Source organism: Labrus bergylta, chromosome 15, assembly GCF_963930695.1.
Source record: "Labrus bergylta chromosome 15, fLabBer1.1, whole genome shotgun sequence".
Lineage (NCBI taxonomy): Eukaryota > Metazoa > Chordata > Actinopteri > Labriformes > Labridae > Labrus > Labrus bergylta.
This window is the reverse complement of record NC_089209.1, coordinates 25,021,013-25,034,798: the sequence shown is the minus strand read 5'-3', so window position 1 is coordinate 25,034,798 and position 13,786 is coordinate 25,021,013. Positions and strand designations below refer to the sequence as shown.

Here is a 13,786-nt window from a genome sequence, read left to right as displayed (position 1 = left end):
GGTGAAAGCGTTCCAAAGGGAATGAATCCACATTTTAAGATTCCTTTGAAAAAAACGAGCATTTTTTACTACTCAAGACATGCCATGATTCCAGTAATTTGTTTGAGAAGCCAGAGAGACAGGATTTAAGGCTAGAAACAGTGTTTAAATTAAATTATAAAACTGAACAGATTTGTATTAAGGGTTTTTGAAGATTCTTGTGAGTAAATGTTAAGAACATACAATGAAATACTGTCAGATACAGAATCCCATCTTTCAAACCTTAAATTTGGAGTCAGTAGAAATGTTGGTTTCAGCTTATAAACACAAAATTCAAACTGTTGCCCCTCCTCTTTGGCTCCTCCCCCTCTGAAGCTCACACTCACCGCAGGATGTAGTGTGTACGTTTACTGCTTGTACCTCCACTGAAAGCTACCTCACGTTAGCACAAGCTAACCGCCAGTTTTTCTCACCTGCGTGTCCAAAAGACATTAGGCAGACTCTGTGTCCACAGGTGAAAGCTAACCCAAGGTTCATGCTATTTGCTTGGTGTTTTCCCTCACTATAATTGTATTTTGCACCAATCATATTACCCGTCCAATCGCTAAATTGTATCCACTCCTAAACTCACCTGTGCTGTCATTGGCTGGAGGAAACACCAACTCCCCACTTAGAAACGTCCTGAGTCAACCTAAACTCGCAACTCTAGTCAGAGGACCAGATCTCTGCAGACACAGTCACCACCACACATGTACAGAGGCCCAGAAGTGATGAATGAAGTCTATATTTTATTTTTTAAGGAAAAAGATACTGACTCTGTCTTTAAAACTCACATAGTGTTACAATGCAGGGTGCATATCATAAACGTGGGCAAAGGTTTCAGATCATGAGGTAAACATTTGTTGGAGTAATTCCAGGATAAGTCTGCAGATGGCGCTAAACGGCTTGTTCTCCAAATCATGTGACAGTTCCCCGATATAAAACCAAGAATTTCAGTAGACGGCTTCAAACCTCTATGTAAGCCGTTGAAACCTCGTACATGGACTCTATTCTCCCAGCACTGGAGAGCAGCCCTCCTCTGGCAGCCCTGCAGCGTTCTGCCCATCCGGAAGGCTTCCAGAGAGCTGACCAATCAGAAAAAAGTGGGGTCTTAAAGAGACAGCAGCTGAAACAAATTGGTTCAGTCAGAGGCTTTTACTGACACCAGTATCAGATAAATAAGGAGTTTTTTGAGCTGCAACATAATGCACAGCTACTCAGTCAACCTAACGACAGGCTGACAGCTGGAGCTGAGGCGGGTTTTAAACCCATTGACAAATCGTTACAACGCGTCCATGTGTCCATCGTGGCAGCTATGCGTCTTATTGTGAATATCTCTTATCCTTCATCAAATCAAAACAAAAGAGTTATTAAAAAATCCACCCCCTGTACAGTGTGTGCCAATAGAAACATGAGCTAATCAGACTGATTCAGTTTTTTAAACCAGGCTGTAAACATGTTAATCTCTGCTGTAAAAACTGTTTTTTTGAATGGGTGTGTATGTGACATCCATTGCTTCTGCAGCCACCCTCAAGTGGACACTCCTGGAACTGCAGGATTTTGCACTTCTTTTTTTCAACACTGAAGGTTGCTGCTTGCACTGAACACACCTTCAGTCAGGCTCTTTAACACACTCCTACATTTTCAGAATGAACCTCAGACTGTTTGTAGATAGAAAATAAAAGCAGTTCAGCATGTGTGACAACAAAACCAACACGCCACTTTCAAAGAAGAAGCAATTAAAAGTGATACTTCAACATGATACTTCAAAATATGTCACATCTGGTGTAGATTCTTTTTCAGCCTGACATTTACCTGGAAGTCTTTCCACAACATTTGTTTTGCTGGCATTGTGCATTGTTTTTGTTAAGCCTTGCCGGGCTCCCCTTGTCATAACTCAGTCCCCCCCCCCCTCCCCAGGGGTCCCACGCCCCACATTGGAAATCACTGCATTAATACTGCAAACATGTTATGTAGCTGTCTGTTTTGATAACATTTCACATTTTGTAGTACGATAAAGTTGTGGGTATCTTTAACCAGAAGGAGTGTAAAAGAGTATTTAGAGATGAGTTTTACATCAACCATAATTGACGATGAGTGTCCTCAAGCAACTTTTCTCGAGTTTTCACCGGATTAGTGAAGTGTGAAAAATCGCTTGACTGATGTTCCACTCATGTTATTTTTACACCATCATGCAATATTGAAGCCTCGTACTGCAGACTTCTGAGTAATTGGAGATAAAAGTGAAACACTTTACTATCCTAGTAACACTCCTCATCAAACACTGAGATATCCTCATGGTTTTCTGGATTAAGAAGATTTAACAATCCTATTTTATCAAAAAGCAACTGCTTGCCTGATCCTCCTGTGATCTGCTGTCTCTCCTAAACCTAAAGTACTTGACATAGGTGATAGAAACGGCTTTGAAACATTTATTCCTGCTTGATTCTGTGTGAAGTCCGATGCCACTGAAGCATTTTCAAGCCTAAAAGATGTTGGAGTGCATAACTTGGATAACCCGGTCTCTCGAGGAGCTTGAAGCAGCACAGTATGATGCTGCCGACATCAAACCAGAGGACTGTAATATCAAACACACCCGGTGTCATCTCGTCTGCACTTTTAATCTTCATTCTCCCGGGCTGCCACAGAGCTCTAGGCACTTAACCAATAACAAAAGCCCTATTAGGAAGTTAATGCAGAATAATGATGACAGGCGGAAGCTCTGGAAATATCACCTGTCGTCTGAGACAAGACGGATGGTGCACCGGCACAAACACTGGGAAGAAAGTATGACATGTTGATCCACTCAATGTGTTAGAGGACCACTGAAATAATCCTCCCCATCTATAAAGACACCAACAAGGCAGTCTAAAGCTGAGTTACTGCGCCCATAAAAAGTGTGAAAACAGGGGGGAAAGGCTCTGCAGGAATTAAACTGTGGAGGGAAGTGCATGATCCAGAGAAACAACTCTGCATGATTTCAGTTTGCTCTCTACTCAGGCATGCACTTGCAAAGATTTTTTTTTGTCTTTGAAAAATACATGGTGTTTGATCATTGAGCTGCAGCACCAGGAGAGCAATCCTGCAGGGGTTGGGAAGTGGGGGGAACTCAAGTTTGAACAGCAAGGGGATCATTCATGTTAAAAACTAAGAATAAAAGCAAAGCTGAAAAAAGGCTGCAGAGATACTAAAGCAGAATTTACAATCTCTGCACCAAATGCCATAAGGTCACAATAAAGGGCTTCACTGGAGACCATGCATCTCCTTCTGCACTTCTTCATACACTGTTTTGCTCATTCGTACACAACTTGAACATCACAACTTGACACAAAGAGTAGAGGGATTTGTTTACCTGTTCGGCTTCCACCTCCGGACACGGCGGCTACCCTTCCATCCGGACACTCAGGAGGAGCAGCCGGGATGAAGCGGAGATCAGAGAGCCTCTCCGCATCTCCCCCCTGGAGGCGTGAGTGTGTGTGCGCTCTGGTTTAACACAGCAGGTGGGGAAGTGAAGAGTCCCCCCCTTCAGCTCGGATGTTCAGCTCCGATAGCCAGGTGCGCAAAAAAGGAAACAGACTCAAGACTCACAAGGCGTCCCGCCGGAGGAGGTCGGTACCTTTTCTCTTTCGCGGGACTGTTGAGGTAAATAGGAAGCCGCTCTGAAGTCCACCTGAAACCGGAGCGCCCTCCTCCAGCACCCCGCGGAACAGTGTGTGGCGGTGAGGACGCGTGGAGCTTGCTGTGGTGCTTCTGAGTGGAGGAGGCTGCACGGGGAGAGCCGGGGCGTGTTCCTGAAGGAGGAGGAGGAGGAGGAGGAGGAGGACGACGGATGCGCAAAGATGCTCAGCTCAGTGTGAGTGTTAAAAACTTTCTGTCAGAGTTATAGTCCCCAGATTTCTGCAGATATGTAACGATTTATTTTAGGATTCAGGGGCTGCAGGTGATTTTAAAGGGACAGGTCGGGCTGCCTGATATGGAAACATACAGGCCCTACATACATGTTTCCATACAGACATTTTGTCTCAGTGGGAGTCTTAGCCCTTTCTATAAATGCCTGTTTGCATAGCTTAATGATTCATGTCGTTGTTTGTTTCATTTTTACTGCACGAGGAGACAATCACAATCAGAGGGAAGACCACGATAAAACACAAGATTGTCTCTGACAGGAATTTGTTTTGCTGTTCTAAAACCAGAAATAGAGGTAACATACTTCCAAACAAGAAGCTATAGGTAAAATAAATAGCCCTTCTGGAGTCATTTCCCAGATGATGGATTATCATTTTAAAGTGTCATTGAAGTCAGGCAGGGGGTTGATAGTTTGATCCAACCATCACTGGATGTTCATCTGTGAAACCAAAATTTTGAACAATTCTGATGCCTGCATGTGACCAAAGCAGAAAACAAGACATTCTATAAACATATTTTAATTCTGTCACTACATCATGCAGACACAGCCTGCAGACTGGCGGTTCCTTATTGGTCCAAATAGTCCACTCAAAATGTAAACGTAAGTAATCGTCAGACAACACTATACTGCTCAAGTACAAGACTAGAACTGCAAAGAAATAAGATGTATAGATTTGTCCACAGGGGGCGCCAAAATCTGCACAAATTGATTTTCCTTATGGTAGCTTTCAAGCAGCTCACGATATGTAACTAAATAGTTGTTTCAACAGTCGATCTTACAGTACAATAACTTTCAAAAGATATAACAGCATCACTCCGATGACCTATCGCCTGTTTACTGCACTATGTAACTTTGGCAGCGGGCTGAAGTCATCTCGTCAGAGTGCGTACAGCTTTATGGCAGACGTCTCGCTACTAAGCTAAGGGGAGAAAAAGAGAGAGTGACCAAGGAGGAGGCTGGACTAGAGTGAATATTGGACAGGTTTTTACACTTTGTTGAGAGCTTCACAAAACAGTAGACTGGTGGTTTGTTGCCGTCAGACGGTTACAAAGTGGTTACACTATTCCCCATCCCCAGAAAGTATGGTATGATGATCTGTCTCACGGCTAACAGCAGAGTGTACATCCCTGCAGATATTATTCAGAACAGACTGGGATGTAATGTTAGGCTGTTCTGTTATCGTTGTCATCATCGTCTCATGTTTAGCATCTTTAGCGGTTGCGGAAAGTTATCTAACACAAGTAATGTCTCTGGTTTGATACAAGTAAATAAATAAATAAATCCATCTCACGCCAAAAAGTTGTCTCTTGGAGTGCCGGTGGACTAGTGGTTGATGCGCACACCCCATGTACAGAGGCTGTGGTCTTCTGGGCAAGCAGGCCGACCTGTGGCTTCTTTCCTGCATGTTGTTCCCCTCTCTCTCTCTCTCTCTCTCTCTCTCTCTCTGGGTTCCAGCTCTGTCCACTGTCTTATTTCTACAATAAAAATCACAAAAATTAATCTTAAAAAAAAACAAAACAGTTTCTTTCCTCATTGATATTCAAGTTAAGTTTGTATCCTATTAAACTTATCTCAACTAGCAAGACAACATCATGGTAACAGTCAAATCCACATACTCCACATGCTAACAGTTTGTAAACAGCGGGCTGAAGACGCTAGAGTCATATTTGTGCAAAGTTCTGTCCTTCTACATGATTCTCTGGCTTCTCATAACGTCTCTCCCAGCTCCACTGCCCTCTGCTTGTGAATATTAACCACACTATGTGTGCTTTGACAGTGTAGTTGCACTCACAGACCTTCAGTGGGCGCCAAAGCGCACCAAATGGAATCCTTATTCTGACTTCCTGTCCCGCTCGATCTTCTCTGTGGTAGATTGATGCGCCGTGCTCCGGCATCTGGCAAAAATAGAAGTCTTGTGTATCTGCTGCAGGAGAGCTGTGGGCTGACAGAGCTGAGACGACGCTCATTGACTAAACATTGACTAAAGTAAAAACCTAGACAGATCGGAGGGGGTAACTTAGGGAATTTAGCAGTCAGTCTGCTGGCTAAGCTGCCTCACTTGACCAGCTGAGAGTGAGAACATTTTGACAATTGTTAAAGGCTTAATATGAGATTTTTCACACTTAAATGGAATATAAATCAAGTATATCCTCTGAAAATAACTCTGTGAGTCATGACTGTCTACAATGGGTGTAACACCCGAGTCCCACTGTCTGTGATGTTTTCAGAGTTTTCAGAGTCCTATCTTCACTTTGTTTACATCGCTCGGACGGCGGCCGGCTGACTCCTCCCCTCGTGTATAAAAGTTGTTTAATTGAGGGACTAGAGAAAAGAAGAATAACATACTGTACTCACTGCTTAACTGTGTTTCTAGATCACGCTCATTTCAGGTAAATTTACATGCAGTGTGAAGATACGAGCATAATAAAGATCGCTAGCATTAGCATGCTAACACAACAATGCAGCGCAAGTTGTTTTGGTTTCATGCTGGTGCTCAAGGGCGACATCTGCTGGATCAAAAAATCACATATAAAGCCTTTAATGAGATGATCTAAACTGGAAAGAAGGAAATAATAATAAAAAAAATGTCTGATGTAAAGATTATAACGATTACAATGGTCAACAAGTCACAGCGTAAAGGACTCTTTTGTTTCTGTTAGGCTTCAAACCTGACAAAACATTTGTCTGTGAGGGTGTGTGCGTGTCTGTGTGCGTGCTTGCTTGTGTGTGTGTGTGTGTGTGTGTGTGTTTGAGAGAGAGAGAGAGAGAGAGAGATTGTGTCTATGTGCATTTGTGTGTGAAAGAGTGTGCTTCTGTGTGTATGTGTGTGTGTGTGTGTGTGTGTGTGTGTGTGTGTGTGTGTGTGTGTGTGTGTGTGTGCAACAGACAGGCAGGAAGAGATTTGACATCCCAGCTGATATACAGCCTGAGTGTGGAGTGAAATAGACTTTATGTCAAATCAACAGAATTTGAGCTTCCTCATCTGCTTCCAAATAAGCCATCAGTCTGACGCAGCACATTTCAGTTAGTTGGTAAGCAGCTCAGTGTGTGTGTGTGTGTGTGTGTGTGTGCGTCCGTCCTCACACTCACTTTAACAAAAGCTATTTAAGGAGTTCTGGTGTCTTCTCGCCCGTCTGCTTTGGGTTGGCCAGATGGTCCTGCGTAAGAACTCTGAATTATTCAACCATCCCACGGCAGATTGAAGCCGTCATGCGTAAGACAACTTGGCCGGCCTCTTCCTGTGGCCGGGGGAACACCGGCAGGATGAGCGCCGGCATCTTCTGCAGGTTATGCAACTCCACGTAGAAAATGTCACTAATGCACAACTCAGGCTTTAAATTTACTGTCGAATGATCTCTTCTTCTTTTTTTCTTTTTTTTTCCAGATCAGACTCAGAGTGTGTTATGCTTTCACAGAGAGGGATGAGATTCATAAATTATTCACCTGATCCAGCTTTTTATGTGTGACTGCCGAGCTTACAGCGGCACCAGCTCATCCAGAAACAAGGCAGTTAAGCTTTTTTTTAAATGGATACACAGTGTCTGTTTGTGGCGTGCTCTAATGCATCACATTAAGGCAGAGTGTGGCAGACACAATTATGGAAATGACTAAAGTTGGACAAGTACGCGAGGAAAAGCCATAAACCAAAACATTGTCATAAATTTTCCCAAAGACATCATGTGGGTCCTCAGACATTTAATGTGCTACAATTACCACAGCAGCCATTAGTGATATTAGAGTGAAGCTTTACTGATGGCAGGGATCATGATTAGAGCCATAATTTAGCAGGATAACTCCTGTCACTTTAACTGAGCCAATGACGCTATGAATACACGCCATTACCAAATACGGCCGGATAATATATCACCACATTATGGCTGATGAATTGTTCCATCTTTCACTTTCTCCTCATGCCTACCTCGTCCGCCTCCGACTCAAACCAGCCACACTTTGTCAAGGTTGAGATGAACTGGATGACACGGATGTGGTTTTGTTTAGCAGTCAGCGTGTGGGTGGGTGGGTGAAGGGGGGGGCTAATCCTTTCACAACAAGATGAAGAAATCCACTTCACGAGGAGCACGCCGTGTGTCTACCTGGGTGTGTGTGCGGTGTAATCACCCTGAGAGCGGGGCGCCATTAATCCGGTTGCGAGTCGGTGTGCTTTGATCTCTGGCTGAGTGGCTCTACAGGGGAAGCTCTCCATGCTCACCTCCGCTGCTAAAAGAATCACTCCAAAATAGAAAAGGAGGCTTCTTATGTGAAATGGGTTAATAGCTCGTCTTCAGTGGAGAGGCTCGTCCCGTGTGTACACGCTCCAGAGAAGTGAGGCTCATTTCCAATGAGTGGTTCGATTTCAGACAAGGGCCTCTTCACATGAGGGAAGCGAGGTAGTTATGTGCTCCACAAAACTACCTGTGTGACAAAAAAAATATCAATTTGAGATCCTTACAGTGTAATTACACAAGTGCTTTACTGTAAGTGTCAGCTAATTGCATCTGATATATATATATATATGTGTATATATATGTATGTGTGTGTATATGTGTGTATATACAATGTGTGCTGACTGTAGACGGCCTTTTACGTCTGATTTTCTGCAGACAACAGAACTGAAAAGTGGTTTAAAGAAGCACCACAACATTTTCTCACATACTGTGAGGCCCACAATCATCCATTTCTTTTGTAACCATCACAAACAGTACATTATTTGTTATTCACTCCCAAACACATTATCTGTTACCATCAAGAAGGCAGTGATTATGATATAACCACTGTAAAATATGGTGCCTAAGATGCACTTCTAAAACCTACCTGTCCAGTGTGACCAGTTAAAACTTAATTTTGAAAGACAAGCAAGTGCATGGCTGAGCAGAGAGCAAACTGAAATAAATACAGGGTTGTTTCTCTGGATCTCTATACAGTTTCATTTTTTAAAGATTTTTTTTTTTTGGCTTTTTGTGTCTTTAATGGAGAGACAGGACAGTGGATAGAGTTAGAAATCAGGGAGAGAGAGTAGGGATTGACATGCAGGAAAGGAGCCACAGGCTGGATTCGAACCTGGGCCCCCTTCTTGGAAGACTATAGCCTCCATACATGGGCGCCCCTCTAAAGAGTTTAATTTTAAGATCTGCAGAACCTTTTTTTTCCTCTTTTCACATGTGCAGTCGTTACTGCATGTGCAGCCGCGGACATCACACATTGCATGTGACCTGATGCTAATGGCTATTGAAAATTCGCCCATATTCATTTAAAGTTGCAAGTGGCCACTTCACATCTCAAAATGTGCTGCTATAGATTTCAACAAGGACCAGGCTGCAGACGTCACTTCTTAACAGCTCTTCTCCCTCAGGAGGTCATAATCCTGCATTTAAAGAAGTTTAATTGAAAAAACTAAAGATGTAAAAAAAATACAAGATCAGAATATTTTGTTAGGCTACATCCCAGCTCACTCCTGTGAGGAACTCTTGCGCCCCCTGTGGACACATTGGTACCTGTAATCTCTGGTGATTTTGTCCTGTTCATGTAAAAATAGTGATTTCTTATTCAATCAGGAAATAAAATTACAAAATAAAGTAACCAAGCTCATCATCGATGGTCTGGATTGTAAGTCTTTCTGGATCTAACATGTACAACAATTTCAAATTTAGAGAATCTCTGTTAAAAAGACGGTCTCCAGTAACTTGTGGACTTGTAACCAAAATGGGACCACAGCAGGGCAACTCCAACATCTCCAACAGTCCATCTGATTTGAAGAGGATTTCTTTTGAACAGGGGTACAGATATATCGGGTTTCATTTTTCTTAAATGATTTGAGAACTTAAAACAATAGCCTGTTGTGTGTAAATCTGCTGGATGACAACACAGCTGCTGCAGTCGAGGCTGCATGTGTCAGAGAGGAGAGTCTGTTTTGTGCTCCCACAGACACAGAGGAGAGGCGAGGCTGTAAATATTCATGGCGGAGCTGTCAGCGTGCCGGGGCCTCTCCACTGGCTCCTGTCACTCCATTGATCTCTCATACATGGCATTCACGTCCAGTGACCGCCCGGCCTCACCTCAATCATGTGGGAAGAGCTGCCCTTTCTCCAACCTGCCCCATGTCACTTCCTCCAGGAGACAGTAGCATGCTGATCACCTCCGAAACGCTGGCCTCTTACAAGCCCTTCATTATAATACTTTGGAGGATGTAGAGCGAGCCAAAGATCCATTCTTTACTAATTACATTTCATCAGTGGTTTGGTATTTAGAAGCATTAAGAATCAAAGGTTCCTTAAAGGGGCCCAGCTGACTGCTATCTCCTGTAGCTAGAGCTCAACAGTGACCACCCACTTTTTCAGAGACTCTTTTTCCTGATTCAAATCCTCCACTGGCAAATACCATGTTACTATTGCATGTTACCAAGACAACCAGCTTCCCCAACACTCGTGACTATAGTACATTTGATTCAGTTCAAAAACTGCATTAAAAAGCTGAGAAAAAGTAAAAGGCACAAGACTGTGTACGGACTGTGAGTCAAGGAACTACCTCTCCCACAATCCACTGCAAATGATACATTTTCTTCTTAAATGTATGTTTAGTCGTTGTTATAGTGTTTATTCTGTTTATACAAGTGTCGTAATATCTTGTAGGTTGAGTTGTTGGATATATAACATATTACATTCACTGTATCATAACAAGGTTGTTAGTACATTTAGTGTTTGCTAACTAACTAACCAAGCCATCCGTTCACACACAGCGCAGAGGGGTGGGAAACATTGCCATGGCAACAGCAAGCTCTACCAATCAGAGACGTTGCTGTGACACTCTATGATCATGGGTAGTGAAGTGCAAGCCACCTCCCCTACAAAAGGGGCGTGGTCAAACACAGCTCATTTACATATTTAAAGGTACAGACACAGAAACAGTCTGTTCTGAGCAGGGCTGAAATAGAGGGGTTTATAGACATGATCAAATACAGGATCAGAGTGGATTTAGAACAAGAAACTTCACAGACATGTTTTGAGGAGCTCTGAGACTTATTTAAACTGGTTGAAGAGGAGGAGAATATGTGACCTTTAATAAATACTGTACTATCCCTTTAAGAAATGTCCAGGTTATAATAAACAGTTTTCCTTTACATTTCACTCATAAAAGCAGCTTACAGATCTGAAATACTAAAGATTTTTTGATCAGTTGAGGAGGTTGCACACAATTTCATAGGATGCCGCCTTTATACAGCACTCGACATTACTGTAAGTTACCTAAGGCGCTGAAACAAGCCCCCCTTTTTTGATGCTTGATTTAAGTTGTTCATGCATCATTTGGTAGTATCTGTTTAATCTTGTTCTGTAAATAGAAAGACAAATGTGCTCTCCCCGAGGGGAAAACAGGAAAAATCTGATCGGGATGAACTTCAAAAAAGCTCATCTCATGTCTGCAGAAACTGTTTCATCTTTTTTTTTTTTTTTCTCCAAGACCCCTGAAGGCCCCTCTGAACATCTCTACGATCCCCGCAGCTGTAGGAGCACATCCACAGTGAAATCGATGAGTCATGTTTGCAGAGAGCCCTTGCAGATTTATTCTTGAATGAGACGCGGCTCAGACTCCACTATCGATACTGCACATAACCATATGTCATATGCTTATGATTATTGATCTCCTGTGAACCACCACACTGCTTTTCTCAGGTAATAATTACACATCCTCACAACATAATTACTTTCATAAGACCTGTACACTTCACTCTTCTCTGTGTGTCCACAGTAGCACAATCAATACAAAGATGAAAGAGAACCTGCACTTATACAATATTGAGATACAGACACTTTGCTGTTTTTGCATTCAGTGTGCAGCAGTAGCAGGGCTCACTGCATACATCCTGATGCTCCTCCTCAGACCCCTCTGGCCCCCTGTTCTGGTCATGCTTCATGAACCCCCTGGCTGATGTACAGGTGGATCTCGGAGATTGGGAAGGGGGGGGGGGGGGCACGGGGGGCCACGGCCTGTTTGCTGAGAGGATGAAGAAATCTGTCATTATCCTCTGTGAGCCATTCCTCTCACGCCGCCTGGACCTGACTGCTAATTGCCTCGAGACTTCGGTCCAAACAGAGACGCTGAGAGGAAACGTCGCTGACTGAGCTGTGAGGCGATCTGTTTTCCTGTGGCTTAGAATGCATCGTCTTTCCTTTGTGTTACCTAGTTGTTGTTATTGTAGAGAAGATGGTACAGGAGTTATTTATTTAAAAACATACAAATGTCATTGTTTATCTTAATCTATCCCCTAACTGTCTGCAATACAAGCTACCTGTTGTGTGTGTTCTTCCTGTATCTAAATAGGTGTGCCATCCCCAGAAGCTGATTGGCCCATCAATTTCCTGCTCCCACCAATCATCTCCTTGTAGAGGTCTTCCACACTATTGAGAGCAGGATGATGACGTTTCTGCAACGCTGGGGGAACCCAGTCCTCCTCAGTTTCCAAACAGTCCAACCACATTCCCTTTGTTAATCTGTTCTTAGTTTATTTTGTGTTAGAAGTGGGGTGAATCTTTTATTACTTGGACCTTGTTTTCTTGTCGGGGGCAGCAGTAGCTCAGTCTGCAGGGACTTGGGTTGGGAACAAGAAGGTCGCCAGCTCAAGTCCCGGTGCGGACCAAATCTGGAAATGGTTTGTTTTTTGTCTGAATGATGGGATGCAGCCTAAAGCCTTGTACTGTTATAAAAGATGAATAAAATCAGCACCGCTATCCCGATCTGTTGCATGTAATGTTTGACATGTACTGCTTCCTTTAGACAACACTTTTTATTCCTGATCAGTATTTCAGCACTTAAAGCCATCACACAGATAAAAAAAAAGGTTATTTAAGGGCTGAGGAGGAGGGGGAGGAGGAAGGCTCAGAGCTGAGCACAAAGAAACTTAATGGAGTACAGCAGCTCAGATCCGGGAGAAAAGAAAGATGGCTGTGCAGCAAATCCATCTGCAGGAGGGAACAGTAAGGAGCGCAGAGTGTGTCTGTGAGTCAAACCAGGTCAGAGGCTCATCAGGGAACGTGTAGAGAGGAAGAAACTTGACTGGTGGGAATCTGGGCTGCAAGTGTTTGATTCAGGGTCTGAGATTAGGGTTAATGTTTTTAATATATAATCAATATATACTTTGATATTATTCTCATCCCATTCTCACTCGCAGGTCTTCAAATACGGTGGATCTAAAATTTGCTTAAAGACCTATTATGATGATCTCCAGAGAGGCCCTCCCCTGGCAGTGAAAGTTGTACATAGTCCAGGCAGTCGCGCTGTGCACCTCCTTTCTTTAAATGTATGATTTAAAGCTAATGAGGGAAAAAATGTGTTGAAAAGTGGAGCTGCTAGCCTGGTCTGCATCACTTTGTATTTTCAAATTATACAAAGGTTTAGTTAAATTGTACATTAGGTTTCTATTCTTATTCCTGCACGGTTTATGTACATTATATTGGTACAGGTCTAATTTGTAATTGTAATCTCTGTAGGGGTTTCTTTAAATCTTTGTTTGGGTTAATATCTATAAATTTGGGGGTGCCTGTTGGATGTAACAAATGTTTGATGTAATGTGTGTAAGTGGCTACTGCATGCTTTGAATTTCCCTCAGGATCAATAAACTATTTACTTATCTATGTATTTCTGTTCCCGCTTGTTGTCAGTTCATTAGTATATGGTAAATGGACTTGAGCTTGTTTAGTTATTTTCTAGTCTTCTGACTACTCAAAGCTCTTTTACACCACAGGTCACACCTACACATTCACACACTGATGGTAGAGACTGCTGAGTAAAGAGTCAATCAGGAGTAACTAATCCCATTAATATACATTCATACTCCACCAACGAAGCAGCGGGAGCAATTTAGGGTTAAGT

The 13,786-nt window shown here is 42.9% G+C and overlaps 1 protein-coding gene and 1 long non-coding RNA gene across 2 annotated transcripts in view; one reads left to right on the top strand and one right to left on the bottom strand.

Moving 5' to 3' along the window:
- The window catches only part of LOC109986113 (heparan sulfate glucosamine 3-O-sulfotransferase 5), a 78,720-nt gene extending 74,940 nt beyond the window's left edge, over positions 1-3,780 (bottom strand). Inside the window, exon 1 of the mRNA XM_020636674.3 lies at positions 3,371-3,780. The gene's annotated coding sequence lies outside the window, so the exon portion shown is untranslated. The remainder of the gene's footprint in view (positions 1-3,370) is intronic.
- On the top strand, positions 3,728-13,552 carry LOC136182738 (uncharacterized). Its single transcript, XR_010668788.1, has 4 exons — positions 3,728-3,871; positions 11,378-11,589; positions 11,748-12,042; positions 12,239-13,552. It is a non-coding gene; the product is annotated as an uncharacterized lncRNA (long non-coding RNA).
- Positions 13,553-13,786: the final 234 nt, after the last annotated feature.